We start from the raw sequence: 15,421 nt of genomic DNA on the forward strand, positions 1-15,421 counted from the left end.
AGCCGAAGCCCCCCCAGGAGGATCCTCGGGTCCGCAACCCTCCCAGGCAAGCAAGTACTCCCAGCGGCGTTGATGGAACTGGACATCCAAGACCTCACGCACTTGATACGTAACCTCGTCCGGTACCGAAGGGTACGATGGTTCAAGAGCCCGGGAGTGGTATCTGGATAAAACAAGAGACTTCAGCAATGACACATGGAACATGTCATGTATGCACATGGAGGAGGGTAGGCATAATCGGTATGAGACTGCTTCCACTCGTTCGGCGACTCGAAAAGGCCCACAGAATCTCAGAGCTAGTCTTCGAGACATAATACGTAGCAGTAGATTTTTGGTACTAAGCCAGACACGGTCTCCTGGGAGGAAGATGGGTGCTGGCTGACGATACCTATCCACCCATTTCTTGGCGGACTGGATGGCTTTACAAATCCTTCCCTGGATAGACGTCCACAAGGAAAGAAGCTGGCGGGCTGAAAGTTGCACTGCCGGGAGTGCACTAGGTTCAGGTGAAGGCAAGGGCGGTTGAAGTTGCTTCCCATAGACGATGAGGAAAGGCAAACTTCCAGTAACAGCATGCGTGTGATTATTATACGAGAACTCCGCCCACAGGAGTAGCTTGGCCCAATTATCTTGTCGTTCATTCAAGAACGAACGGAGAAAAGTCTTCAAGGTTCGGTTAGTTCGTTCTGTTTGCCCATTACTTTGAGGATGGAACGCAGACGAAAGACTAAGTTGCACATTGAAGCGTTTGTAAAGTGCTTTCCAATACCGGGCAGTAAACTGTGGTCCTCGATCGGACACGATATCTTGCGGGAGACTGTGAAATCTAAAGATATGCTGAGCGAAGAGGTTAGCTAGGTCAGGTGCAGAAGGCAACTTTGGCAAGGGGACAAAGTGCGCCATCTTGGAGAATCAGTCTACAGTCACCCAAATAACCGAATTACCTCTTGAGACGGGGAGGTCCACGACAAAGTCGGTGGAGATGTGTGTCCAAGGCTCCACCGGGATGGGCAATGTCTGCAACAGGGCCCTGGGCCTCCCGATAAGCGGCTTTTGAACGGCGCAGGTAGGGCACGAGTCCACAAAAGCTTGGACGTCCTGTCTCACCATCGGCCACCAGTAGAATCGGTTCAACAAGTCTAAAGTCCCTTTACAGCCAGCATGGCCCCCAGTGAGGGAGTCATGGGCCCAAGTGAGAACTGCTCTCCGGGAGCGACGTGGAACGACGGTCTTCCCAAGGTTGCTGCAAGGCTCACTTTCACAGGATCCAAAATATACTGAGGCATGTCAGGAGTCTCTTCGACCAAGGAGGAGCGCGAGAGCGTATCGGCTCGAACATTCTTAGAGCCGGGTCGATAGCGTAAGGTAAAGTCGAACCGGTCAAAAAATAGTGACCACCGGGCTTGCCTTGGGTTCAGGCGTTGGGCTTGCTTCAAGAATGCTAAGTTTTTGTGATTGGTGTAAATCGTAACCGGATGGTTGGCTCCTTCCAACCACCATCTCCATTCCTCCAGGGCAAGTTTCATGGCTAGCAACTCTTTATCACCAACACAGTAGTTGCTCTCTGCCGGGGAGAATTTCTTCGAGAAATATGAACAGGGTAATAATTGTCCAGAATCAGAGTACTGGCTCAGCACGGCCCCCATGGCCACATTGGAGGCATCAACTTGCACCACAAAGGGCCGGCTGGCATCTGGATGACGAAGGCAGGTGTCTAACAAGAACGCTTCCTTAAGGGCCTTGAAGGCTTGGCAGGTGGGAACAGGCCAATCCACCGCGTTGGCCCCCTTTCGGGTGAGGGCAATCAACGGGGCCACAATACGGGAGTAGTTAGGAATAAGGTGACGGTAGAAATTGGAAAAGCCAATGAAGCGTTGCAACGCTTTAAGGCCCTTCAGCCAGGGCCAATTCTTAATTGCCGCCACTTTCTCAGGATCCATTTGAAAGCCTGTTGCAGAGACTATGTAGCCCAGGAATGGCAGGGTCGTCTTCTCAAAGCTACATTTTTCCAGTTTTGCGTACAGACCATGCTCCCTAAGTATTTGGAGCACTTGACGGACATGCTGACGGTGTGAAGGCAGGTCCTGGGAGTAGACTAACACATCGTCGAGGTAAACGATTGCGCAGGTGTTCAGAGGTCCCGTAACACCTCATTCATAAGGTGCTGGAACACCGCCGGAGCATCACATAAGTCCAACTTTGTGAAAATCTTCGCTCCCTGGAGCCAATCGAGGAGCTCCGGGATTAACGGGAGCGGGTAACGGTCTCGCTTAGTAATGGAATTTAGGCCTCGATAGCCTATGCACGGTCTCTGCGAGCCGTCTTTCTTGCTGACAAAGAAGAAGCCTGCCCCTGCAGGCAACTTGGATGGGGGAATGAACCTCTTGGCCAAATTCTCTGAAATATACTCGGACATGGCCCGGGGTGGACAGCCTTATCCAGCACTAGGAAGGCTATCTCCTCCGAATGGATCGCCCCGGTGCGAACAGTAATGGGTGCCATGGACATTAGAACAGGTCCTGGAAGGAGCGTCCCCTGGATAGAGGTAATTCATAACAGGACCTCCCGTCTATGCGTAGGGATTTGCAACTTAGAGACTAAGTCCTGCAGGATGAAATTACCTCCGGCTCCAGAATCCAGGAACGCCATCGTCTCAATGGACCCTCCAGGGTATTCCAGGGTAACAGGCACAGTACATTGAGGAGCTGTAGCACAGCCTAGGAGGAGCTCCTCCCGACCTCCTAGGCTTTGGCGTTTTTCTGCATGCTCCTGGCAGCGTGCCAAGAAGTGGCCCTTCTGACCACAATATAAACACAACTTCAACGAATGGCGACGTTGCCTCTCTTCAGCAGAGAGCAGGGCCCGTCCCAGCTGCATGGGTTCGCAGGTGGGAGCATCTGGATGAGAAGTTTTAGGAGAAAACACGGGTCTCGCCGGCCCAACAGCAGGACTGGGGTGAGAGGAGCGCTGCTCCTTGGCCCGTTGTTGTAGGTGGCGGTCAATGCGGGCAGCCATCTCTATCAAGGCATTGAGGTCCTCCGGCAGATCTCGAGCAGCAATCTCATCCTTTATGCATCCGGAGAGACCCTCCAAGAAGATGGCCTTAAGACTGCCATCCTGCCAACCTACTTCTTGGGCTAAAGTCCAGAATTCCATAGCATAATCTGCCAAGGAGCGAGACCCCTGACGGAGTTGCAGCAGATCAGAGGTAGCCAAGGCTACTCGGGCGGGCTCATCAAAGGCCTGTCGAAAGTTCGAGATAAACTGTTGTAAGTTCGTTAGCGAGGAATCATTATTTTTTCAAAGGGGAGAAGCCCATATTAAGGCTTTCCCATCAAGCAGGGACAGGATATACGCCACTTTCACCGCATCCGAAGGGAACTGTCGGGGCAACAGAGAGAACTGTATAAAACATTGGTTAAGAAAGCCGCGGCAGGTCTTTAAATCACCAGCGTAACGAGAGGGTGCCGGCAGCTGAGTCACTGAAGAATCTTGACCCTCGGGTGCTGGTTCTGGGGCAGACGAGGCCCTGGCATCCAATCAGGCCGATAACTCCCCTACCGAACCAGTAAGGACCTTGAGGCACTGTTGTTGATACTGCAGCTGCTGGGCCAACCCTGGCAGGTCCAAGGGGTCAGGCGCATCCGAAGAGTCCATGGCCTTGCAATCTGTTATGGAGTCTCAGTTTAGTGGACCCTTGGGCCGACTTGCAGGAGACTGGGAAAGGTGGTCAATGTCTCTAGTATATGGCAGGCTGGGAGGCAGATGATCAGGCAGGAAGTGGAGGTGCTCTTCACCCTGGAAGCTGGTACTCCCCCGGGAGGAGCCCATAGGAGCCCAACAACTGGGACTTAGGTGGCTTCACTCTTGGAAGCCGAAGCCCCCCCCCCCCCCCCCCCCCCGGGAGAAGCCCGTAGGGGCCCGGCTGCTGGGACTTAGGCGGGTTGTTGATCAGGACTGGAAACTGGAACCAGACTAGGACAGTAGATCAGTACTGTAACGGGGCTCGGGTTCTGGAACCAGGCAGGAACTGTAGCAGGACTCAGGTACTGGAACCAGGCAGAAACCGTAGCAGGACTCGGGTACTGGAACCAGGCAGGAACTGTAGCAAGACTCGGGTACTGGAACCAGGCAGGAACTGTAGCAGGGCTCGGGTGCTGGAACCAGGCAAGTACTGTAGCAGACAAGCAGGAACCAAGCAGATACCGTGGCAGGCAAGCAGGAACCAAGCAGGTACTGTAGCAGGTAAGCAGGAACGGAGCGAATAGCAAGGCAGGTCACTCCGGGGCACAACGCAACAGGGAACCGGGTGGTAACCCGTTGCAAGGCAAAGACTGAATGTCCGCGGCCGGCTTATCAAGGCCGCCGCGTCTGACGTCAGGAACTGGGCGGAGTCACCGCTGGCGGGAAACGGCCTAGAAAAGCGTCCAAGTGGCGCGCGCGCCTAGAGGCAGGGCGTCCATGGGAAGCCTCCCGGCAGTGCAGCCCCCGCGGGGACGCTGCCGAACAGGGCGCAAACCAGGCCTCCAGAAGCGAGAGTAGGTCCAGGAGCACGGAGGTAAGGGTCTGGTCGCGGCGCTTGCGGCCAGAACCGCAACAGAATATACCAAAATTTAATGATTATTTATCCTAAGAAGAATTTCTTTTCTACTATTATGGATGTTAAAGATTTGTACAGTAAGTGATGCCTGTGTAACAAGAACTTGCTGTGCTTCATTTTCTTTGTCTTCTCTCATGTCCTCTAGTGATTTTACAAGTTAATGCCCAGCTTAGCACTGTCATTTTTATAATGATCCAGGTTACTGCATACACTGGATGAGCTGTGAGCGCATTAGAGGAGTTAAGTAAGAGAGAAGGTTGATATTAAAGGCTTGAGTTGCTCTACAGACACACTTGAAATGACCAACAATGACGAGAAAAGAAACCGCACCAAACACCTTAATGGGGGTGGAGGGGGGCGACTGCAAATTAATAGTTATCTTTCAGAGAAGAACAATAAGTGGAAACTGTTGATGTTTCATAGAGAGGGGATTCCCTCACCCCCAGCCCATGCTGTGCTTCTCAGATTCTGGTGTCATCCGGCTGGCATCACTGCACTGAATACTGGCAATTTTCTAAGTGGTTGCTGAAGTTTGTTTTATTTGTTTCATTTTTCAGTCTGTATTTCATTTTTTGAGAAATGCACTTTTTTTTTTTTTTTGGGGGGGGGGTTCAAAACTACAGTTTTTGTTTACCTCAAAGACAGTGCCTAAACCATCTCTCTAGGACGAGGAAGTACCCAAAAACTGCATCTACATGTGGAAGGCAAGTTCCTTCATAGAATCGTTTAGATGTAGGTAACAATCTTAATCCAAACATCCCACTGAGCTAGGCGAATGCTTCTGAAACATATGCAGCCACCTCCAAAGTGTACAGCTTGGAAGCACATTTCTGCTATCTGCCTGTATTCTGTAAATATGGCAGGAAAAAAGAAGGAGCTTGAGGAGATGATAAAGTGACCTCGCCAGAGAGTCCAATCCCCTCCTGCTATGTATTTATTTAAAATACATCCTGCTCCATCTGCAGCTTTGGGATGGAGTGCTGCTCACTAGGCCAGAGCTCTTCTACTCCTCTGGATGATTTTTTTTTTTTTTAAACTTTGAAGTTTATGAAAATGAATTAAATTTTCCAAGGAAAACAGAAGTCGAGTGCTATGAGTCAGACAGTAAATAAAGCTATTTATGATGTCATGTGAGCTACCGCACCTTGTCTTACAACTGGAGTACGTTTAGCACAGTGCAGGTGCCTGGCAATAAACAGGAAACATGGAGGAATCTGAATTGCCCAGCACCATCGGTCTCTGTCTGAGCTCCCCTCCCCTGCCTTGCCCCTGCTGTGCAATACGTATTCCTGGATGGCGAATTGCTTTCAAGGAACGAAAAATGCAGGTCAGAATTGGACCCCGCTGAAAGAACCAAGTCCTAAAATATTGTCACAATGTACATCTAGCACTGGGAAGCTTGCATAGGTAAATCTGGAGCAATTTTTGTACAGCGGCAAAGCATTGATCTCTCTCTCCCTTCCCCCGCCCCCTTCCTGTACTTGGAAGTTGTTGCTCTAGAGAATACTGCCTTGTAATGTCCAAGGTAAATTATCAATCCTTTTCTCTTTAAACCTGCCCTGATATTGTAAACCGCTTTGGTCAGTAAGTTTTTACTGGAAAACAGTATATAAATTTGTTTAAATAAATAAATAAATAAATAAATAAATATCCAGATTTCTGTGACATGAACCACCATCCCCGTCTACAATGCACAAAGTCATCTACTGTTACCTATGTATGTAAATGCTGACTTCATTCAACCTCACTCCATATTGGCTGTGCTTTCTTGAATGCCACTGCTGTAGCAGGGGAAGGCATTGGGGAAACAGATGTATTTTTTGAAAGTATAAACACTGTTGTAAAAGTGCTAGGCCCTGAATCTAGAAGGGTTTCTTGTGAGATGCGTTCATGGCAAAACATTTTGGAAAGCCTAGCCCATTATGTCCCATAATGTTCAGTTTTCATGCAGTACTTTTCCTGTTACCTTTTAAAAAAAGGAAAACAGTTTAAACCTGAATTTGCTGCTCTGTGATGTCTGCTGTTGGCATAGTTTTTGTTTGAGGCAATGTATACAATGTTCTACTCTGAATTGTTGAAAATATTGTCAACAGTAAGGAAAGGTATAAGATTCACTGGTTTCAAGTTCTTGACATGCCGGCAGAGGGCTCCTTTATCTCACAAACAAGCTTCTAGAGTTAACCATTTCAGTATTTTTATTTTGCTTTCCATAAAAGCAATGAAATTAGATTCTCTGAAGCATTCATAGGTGTGTTCTTCTAGACTTGTCTGTTCCTACCGAAACATTCAAGTGCCCATGCTTCCACCACACTTCTTTTTTTTCCCTTAGTGTGCATTAGCAGGAGAGGGCCATTGTTTATTTTAAACATTTTAAGTTCCTTGTTAAAGCACCTGCCCATTCCTCGGCTGATTTGTGCCCATTCCTCATCCAGCTAAGTGTGATGTGTAACAGAGTGGGCCTTAGCTTGGTGTATTTTCATTGAAAATGTCCTCAGCGTACCAAGGTGACCTGCACATATATTGTGTCCCCTTAGCAGAGGTAGCACTGAGGAATGGTGGTTTAGTGGAAACCCCATTCAGACCAGGGGAGAAATTTAGTTTAGTTTTAATTATATGGGAGCCGACAGTAAGCCGGTATGACTCAGGCTGAATCTGACCGGTGTAAAAATCCCACCCACATGCTCCCAAACAAGGCAATAGGAAAATTTAGATTTAATTTAGTCTCAGAAAAACATCCTTGCCTTTAAGTACCTGCGGCATATCAGCAACTGATACCTATCTTAGCAGGGTGAAGAGAGAGAATGGAAGAAACTGAAAGCTCCAAAGCCTCCCAATGGATACAAATAGTTATTTGGTTTTATAACCAACCTCACCATACAATTATGCCTGAAGCAGTGCAAATAAAAAAAACAAAAAATAAATAATATTATTTATTTATATTCCACTTTTCGGCTCTTCGGATTGCATTCAGGTGCTGTGGGTATTTCCTATACCTGGAGGGACTTATAATATTAGAGGGTCATTTACTAAGCATTTTTCCCAAGACACAGATGGGCAGATTTTAAAACCTGCGCACGGGCGCAGATTTGTTCGCGCAACCCGGCGCGAACAAATCTACGCCCAATTTTATAACATGTGCGAGCAGCCACGCGCATGTTATAAAATCCAGGGTCGGCACGCGCAAGGAGCTGCACAATTGTGCAACTTGCGTGCTGAGCCGCGCAGCCTGCCTCCATTCCCTCCACACCCCCGCACCTTTCCCTCCCTTCCTCTACCTAACCCGCCACCAGCCCTAACTAGAACCCCCCTTACCTTTGTTGAAGAAGTTATGCCTGCCTCCCGGCAGGCGTAACCTACACGCGCTGGCTGACGTGGCCGCTGTACCTGGAGGCTCAGGCCATGCCACACCCCTGCCATGCCCCGGACCGCCCACACCACGCCCCTTTTTGCAAGCCCCTGGACATACACGCGTCCCGGGGCTTGTGCGCGCCGCCGAGCCTATGCAAGATAGGCTCGGTGCTCGCAGGGGCAACTTTTCGGGGGTTACGCGCGTATCTTACGCACGTAACCCTTTGAAAATCTGCCCCAGAATGGGAAAAAAGCCTTAGTAAATCTGGCCCTAAGTTTGTACCTGAGGCACTAGACTAGAGGATAAAGTGACTTACCCAAGATCACAAGCATCGGTAGTGGGATTTGAACCCTGGTTTGTAGCACACTGCTGTAACCACTAGGATACACCCCCACACATTTAATAATACAATAAATAAACAGACAATTGCAGCACAACAAACATAAATAACAGAGCAAATAAACTAGAAATAAAAATGTATGGCATCTACCAATAGTCATAAAAATGACTGAATAATCACTACTAGGAAATTCTAGAAATGAAAATATATATTAAACATTTTTAGAACCCTAAAAAATGTCTAACTTAAAGAAAAAAGCCTTGGTTAACTTTCTGGTGAGTAAGTACAGTGGACCCTTGACTTACGAACTCAATTGGTTCCAGAAAGTTGGTTGTAAGTCAAGACTATTTTTTCCATAGGAAATAATGGAAATACCCATAATGCGTTCCAAACCTCCCAAAAGCACCCCTTATCTAACCATTTCTATAATAAAAAAAAATGGTTGTATAATGTCTGTAATTGCCAGAAACACCAATAATTTCCTAGTGTACTCACCAAAAAGTTATAAAATGTGCCTAGCCTACCAGAAAAAACAATTTCACCTCCTCCAACAGTTCCTTTACGACATCTGCATATGGACTCTCTACCTGGGTAACATCAAGCTAGGTTGAGAGAACATTGCACAAATCTCATCTTTGGGTGAGTTTCCTCACTCTGAAGGTCATCAAATCTTCACAAGAGTGCACTGTTCTGTTCATACGTTACACTCTGCATGTCAAAGTGGTCCCTAACCCTACACTAATACCTTCACCTTGAGTAACTAGGCGGGCCTCATATAGGGGTACAAATACCTACCTATTATGAGGGCATCATGGGTAGTCTCTCTCTCTCACACTCACATACATCACCTAAAAAGTAACCCACTGTAATCAGGCAACCTACAAAAATCACTTTTCTCCCAGTGCCCCCCAGCTAGATGTCCCTCAAGGGGGCAACTCAAGAAGTGCATCAGTGGAGGATTTGAGGGTTCTTCTTGGAATATATGGAGTAACCAGATCACTCACAAGCAATGGTGACAAGTTATGCATGCAATGCTCTAAAAACCATTGTAAGAGAATTTGAAACCAAATATGATAAGATAGATGCAACAAATGAAGCCCAGTCAATAACAGCATGGCATCTCCTGTACTATTTAGCCCAGTAATTCTCTATCCAGTCTTTGGGACATAACTAGCCAATCATATTTTCAGGATATCTACAATAAAGATGCTTGAGATAATTTCAACACAATGGAGGCAGTACATGCAAATCTATCTTAAATATATTCATTGTCGATAGCCTGAAAACCTGACTGGATAAGAGCGTCCTGAGGACTGGGTTGAAAACCCCTAATTTAGCCTAACATCCTAGCAGTATTATTTTGAATGATTTGAAGTCCGTGAAGCACACATTTGAGCAGGCCAAGATAAACAATATTACATTAGTCCATTTTGATTTAATGCTCATTATTTTAATTTGTGTGCACTACTTCGATTTAGTGTACATTAAAAATGGAAAATTAAACAAAAGCAAAAAGCACATGTAACAAATTGGAAAATGGCAAATATAACAAACGAAACAAAATTTGTCAGCAGCACACTCCTCCTGTATGCCTACTGCTGTCTCTCTGTCAAAGGTACACACAGTTAGATATCATCTGTATACATTAAAAAAGGAAGTCCTGTATATCCCAAATCCTTGATCAAGTCAAAGACCACACAAATTAAATAGGGCAGAGAACAGTAACTTGTGGGAGATAACAAGAAGAAGATAAAAACTTTCCAAGAAACCCTCACTGTGAGTGCTCCTCTGGGTATATTACAGCCAGGTTTGACCTGGCTCACTAAAATCAAAGCCAAGCTCCATTTATGATTCAGCTCATGAAATCAGGACAAAGATGGGCTCTGATTAAGTCACTCACTCTGGGGCTTGTTTAAACTATGTACTGACCTCAGGAAAAATTCTGGCATAAAGATATTTGACAATTTTTATCATATCAATGTTGCTAAAATACAGTTCAGAAGCCCTGCACATCTCAGACATGCAGAATAAATTCTGTTTGTATATGTTTAAGCCCAATCCCCTGCTCTGAATAACATAATAAGTGATCATCTTCATTACAATATTCACAAATCTCATTATCCCTTTTTGGACATGGGTTAACTCTCATATCACCATTGAGTGTAAACATTTTTACACTGGCTCCCTACTCTAAATAATACAATATATTATTTGTCATTTCAATATTCAAAAGCCTATCATCTTATATCAAATTTAAGTAAACTTCATCTAAACAACATCTAAAACAGAGAAATGGAAGCATGTTGAGCGTGGTTAAATTAAAATGTCGGCTCAAAGTAGGTACATGATGCCAAGAATGCTTGTCCACACGCTATTCTTCTAATCATATCCATTTAAAACACTTCTCAAACATTTATACATCCTACCTCCATATGAATCAATGGAAAAAAGGACACAATTAAAATAAATAAGCATTATTTCATAGGGATGTGCATTCGTTCAGGACGAATTAGGAGCCCGAAACCCGAAAGAATCTTTCCCGATTTTCGGTAAAAATTAGTTTTCGGGTTTAGTGCGCACTAACTCCCATTAGTGCGCGCTAACGAAAAAATGTTAGCGCACACTAACGGGAATTAGTGCGCACTAATGGGGAGTCAGTGCGCACTAAAACAAAATTCGGGTCTCCCCAAATTTTAAAGGCCCGAACCGCAGGGAATACGAAATTTCCCGTGGCAGGCCGAAAATGAAGCCAAACCAATAGGTTCGGGCTTTGTACATCCCTATTAGTGTATATGCTTTGTCTGTCTGTCTTCTCTTGATTGTGAACTCAAGGAGCAGGGAAGGTCTATTTTGTGTCTCTGTGAAGCAATACATTCTATATATTTATATATGAACAACCTAGATCTATATAAATAATCTCTATATATTGAATCAAAACAAATTAAAGTGTTCCAAAAAATTATACAAAAAAATATATATTGTACAGCACACAAATGAAAATGTTTAATGAAAAACATTTTTATTTATAACATCAAAAACTAAATCTAACATAAACAGTAAATATTTTGCAATACTACCTTTTATGACATTCTAGTATAATTTTTGTATTCATTTTTGGGTAACAGGGGGCAGAGTATATTGGGGCTAGACTGGAGAGGGGTTGGCAGTATATTGGGTATGGGATGGGGAGGGGAATCAGGAGTGTGCTGAGGCTGGGTTAGGGAGGAAGACTGGGAGTGTGCTGGGGTGAGGCTGGGAAGGGGAGAAGAAAGTGTTCGGATCGGGCTGAGGCAGGGAGACAGGATGTGCTGAGGATGAACTGGGGAGGGAGGTCTATCTACTGGCACTTGGCTAGTAAGGAAAGAAGGGACTGTTGGGGTTGGGCTGGTTAGGGGGGTCAGGGTGTGCTGCGGTCAAGCTGGGGAGAGATGGGTCAGGGTGTGCTGGGGGACCAAACTGGGGAGGTGGTGTTAGAGTGTCCTGGGGTCAACTTAGGGGCCTGGATCAAGCTGAGCCGATAAGAATTGGTAGGTTTAGGCTGGGGCTTTAAGGTCTGCTGAGCCAGGTCGGGCAGCGGAGACGGGGCTGCTGGGATCAGCAGGGGCAAGATTTCATGATGTGCCAGGGTCAGGTTGTGGAGGGAGAAGGTAGTGATGGGGTTGAGCTGGGGCAGGGGGGGTCAAGATATGCTGAATCAGACTAGAGAATTGGTGGGTCCGCGTGTGTTAGTTCTGGGCTGGGGAGGAAAAGGGGCGACAAGTGTGCCGGGGCTGCCTTAGGAAGGGAGTTTGGGAGTGCTGAGGCCAGGTTGGGCAGGAGAGAAAGGAGTGTTGGGATTAATCTGGGACAGGGGATTGGGAGTGTGCTGGGGTTGGACAGGGAATGGAGAGAGTGCTGGGGTGGAGCTAAGAGGGAGATCAGAGGGCTCAGGGGGACAGGCTGAGGAGAATGGAAAGAAGTGCGGGGACAGAGCTGAGGAGGGTGGAAGGGCGTGCAGCAGTTGGAATAGAGAAGAAGACAGTTAATATGGGCCTCCAGGAAATTCCGTCAGGTTTCAGCTAGTAATCTACCTTATAAATGGGCTCTGACCGACGGCCCGCAAATGCGCAGTAGAGAGCAGCTCTACCGCGCATGTGCGGGCGAGCACGTTGGTCAGAGCCGTGCGTGCCCGAAAAAAAAAATGGCGGTGGGGCCGCAGGAGTGGGAGGAGCAGTAGCGGCGGCAGCAGCGACGAAAAAATGGCGGTGGGGCCGCAGGAGCGGCGGCGGCCGCGAAGCAGGAGTGGGAGGAGCAGGAGCGGCGGCAGGCGCGATGACGAGCAGGAGCGGGAGGAGAAGCAGCGGCGCCGCCGCGCGCGGGAGTGACAGCCCCCCGAGATCTGCCGGCAGGAGCGGGAGGAGAAGCAGCGGCGCCGCGCGCGCGGGAGTGACAGCCCCCCGAGATCTGCCGGCAGGAGCGGGAGGAGAAGTAGCGGCGCCGCGCGCGTGGGAGGGACACCCCCCCCCCCCCCCCCGAGATCTGCCGGTTGTGGATGATCTTAAAGGGGAGGGGATTGAGAGAGGGGGAGTGACTGAGGAGAGGGAGGGGGAGGGAGGTGTGAGAGAGGGAGGTGAGAGAGGGGGAGGGAGGTGAGAGAGGGGGAGGGAGGTGTGAGAGAGGGAGGTGAGAGAGAGGGGGAGGGAGGTGTGAGAGAGGGAGGGGGTGAGAGAGGGAGGGAAGGGAAGGGAGGGAAGGTGGGGAGGGGTGAGGGAGGGAGGGAAGGTGGGGAGGGGGTGAGAGAGAGAGGGAGGGAAGGTGAGGGGGTGAGAGAGGGAGGGAGGGAAGGTGGGAAGGTGAGGGGGTGAGAGAGAGGGAGGGAGGGAAGGTAAGGGGAGGGAGGGAAGGTGAGGGGGTGGGAGGGAGGGAAGGTGAGGGGGTGAGAGGGAGGGAGGGAAGGGGAGAGGGAGGAGAGGAGAGGAGAGGGAGGGGGAAGGTGAGAGAGAGGGAAGTGAGAGGGAGGGGGGAGAGAGTGAAGGAGGAGGGAGAATGAGGGGGAGGGAGTGGGAAGGAAACGGACTGAGCCCGTTGTTACGGGCTTAACGGCTAGTAATAATATATTATCTTGAAAACCAGATCTGTTTGCGTTCCCCCTGCCCTAGGACCAATAAAAAAAAAAAGAGGACATTTAACAGTGTAGATTCTTTATTTTTAAATACTTTGTAAACAATAGGTTGCTGATAAAAGTTCCTGTCTTTCAGCTTCCAGCGGCTTTGTAGAAGCAGCGATCATTATGAAATTACTGTATCTGTTGTCTGCACTGCTCACTGGTTGGTTTCTGCCATACGTTTCAGTTATTTAAACATGAAGGAGTTGATTTACCCAGATGAATTTTGGCCTCTGGAGGGCAAATATTGGGAAAAAGTTGAATAGCAACTGCCTTAAAAACTGTTTATCAGATATTCACCGGAGTCACAGATAACTGGGGAATGCAACTGTGGGAGCCCCCACAGACCAGAAGGACTGATTCACTCCAGTATATGGTTGCCTTTTATTTTAACTCTGCTAACTTTAAAATAACTGTGGGCCGGAGCATTGCAGTCACTGTACAGCTCCCATTCATATCAACGGACATGGTTTTGACACAGTAAAAAATAAGAAATTTTCTAGCATGAAAATAATAGGAAATCTTTCTTCTTTATTTAGAAACAGTTCTCACATTTTCCCTATTTTTTTTGTTTTTGTTTGGAGGAGAGGGGATAAGAGGGTAATGGTGCTGTAAGTCTTTATTTGCAATTACTCAGCATTCCCCCCCCCCCCTTTTTTAATACTTGCTACTTAGTCCAACCATTGGAGCAATAGCTATTGGCCAAGTGTCACAAGCTGCAAATCCCTACAGAGCTTGGCTAACGTGGTCTCTAAGTCTGGCCACTAGGTGTCACTATTGAACATAATGGCTGAGACTGCCTTCTTACTCAGGGAGTATGAGCACTACTTCACAGCCTCCCTGGCTCTGATTGGCTATGGAACAAGAGCTAGGTCTTTCACATGGCAGTGAGCACTAGAGATGTGAATCGTGTGCCAGATCGTCTTAACGATCAGATTCGGCTGGGGGGGGGGGGGGGGGGGGAATCTGATCGTTAAGATATGTGAATTGGAATCGTTTCCGATTCCAATTCACATCGCTAATTTTTTTTTTTAGGGAGGCCCGCGCCGCTAAACAAAAACAACCCACCCGACCCTTTAAATCGACCCCACCCTCTCAACCCCCCCAAAACCTTTTAAAATTACCTGGTGGTCCAGGGGGGCCTCGGGGAGAGATCCAGGGGGGCCTCGGGGAGAGAAGAGATCCAGGGAGGCCTCGGGGAGGGATTTCCCGTTCCCAGGCATCAGCTGTTCTAAAAAAAAAATGGCGCCGATGCCCCTTTGCCCTTACCATGTGACAGGGTATCCGTGCCATTGGCAGGCCCCTGTCACGTGGTAGGAGCACTGGATGGCCGGCGCCATCTTTAAAGATGACGCCGGCCATCTTTACTCATCAGCCCCTATTACTCATCAGCCCCTATTAGAGGCTGATGAGTAAAGATGGCCGGCGTCAACTTTAAAGATGGCGCCGGCTACCTGTGTCACATGGTAGGAGCACCGGATGGCCGGCGCCATCTTTAAAGATGACGCCGGCCATCTTTACTCATCAGCCCCTGATGAGTAAAGATGGCCGGCGTCATCTTTAAAGATGGCGCCGGCCATCCTGTGCTCCTACCATGTGACAGGGGCCGGCCAATGGCACGGATACCCTGTCACATGGTAAGGGCAAAGGGGCATCGGCGCCATTTTTTTTAGAACAGCTGATGCCTGGGAACAGGAAATCCCTCCCCGAGGCCCCCCTGGATCTCTCCTCTCCCCGATGCCCCCCCTGGATCTCTCCCTGAGGCCCCCCGATGCCCCCCTGGACCACCAGGTAATTTTAAAAGGTTTTAGGGGGGTCGAGTGGGTTTTTATTTTAGTGGCGCGGGCCTCCCTAAAAAAAAAGGGTCGGGAGGGTGGGGGGTCGATTTAAAGGGTCGGGTGGGTTTTTTTTTTATCGGGCCATCGGCGCTGTTTTAATTAGTGGCAGCCAAAATGGCGCCGATGGCCCGAGAGCGGGAGATCGCCCCGG

Source organism: Rhinatrema bivittatum, chromosome 5, assembly GCF_901001135.1.
Source record: "Rhinatrema bivittatum chromosome 5, aRhiBiv1.1, whole genome shotgun sequence".
In the NCBI taxonomy this organism is placed as follows: domain Eukaryota; kingdom Metazoa; phylum Chordata; class Amphibia; order Gymnophiona; family Rhinatrematidae; genus Rhinatrema; species Rhinatrema bivittatum.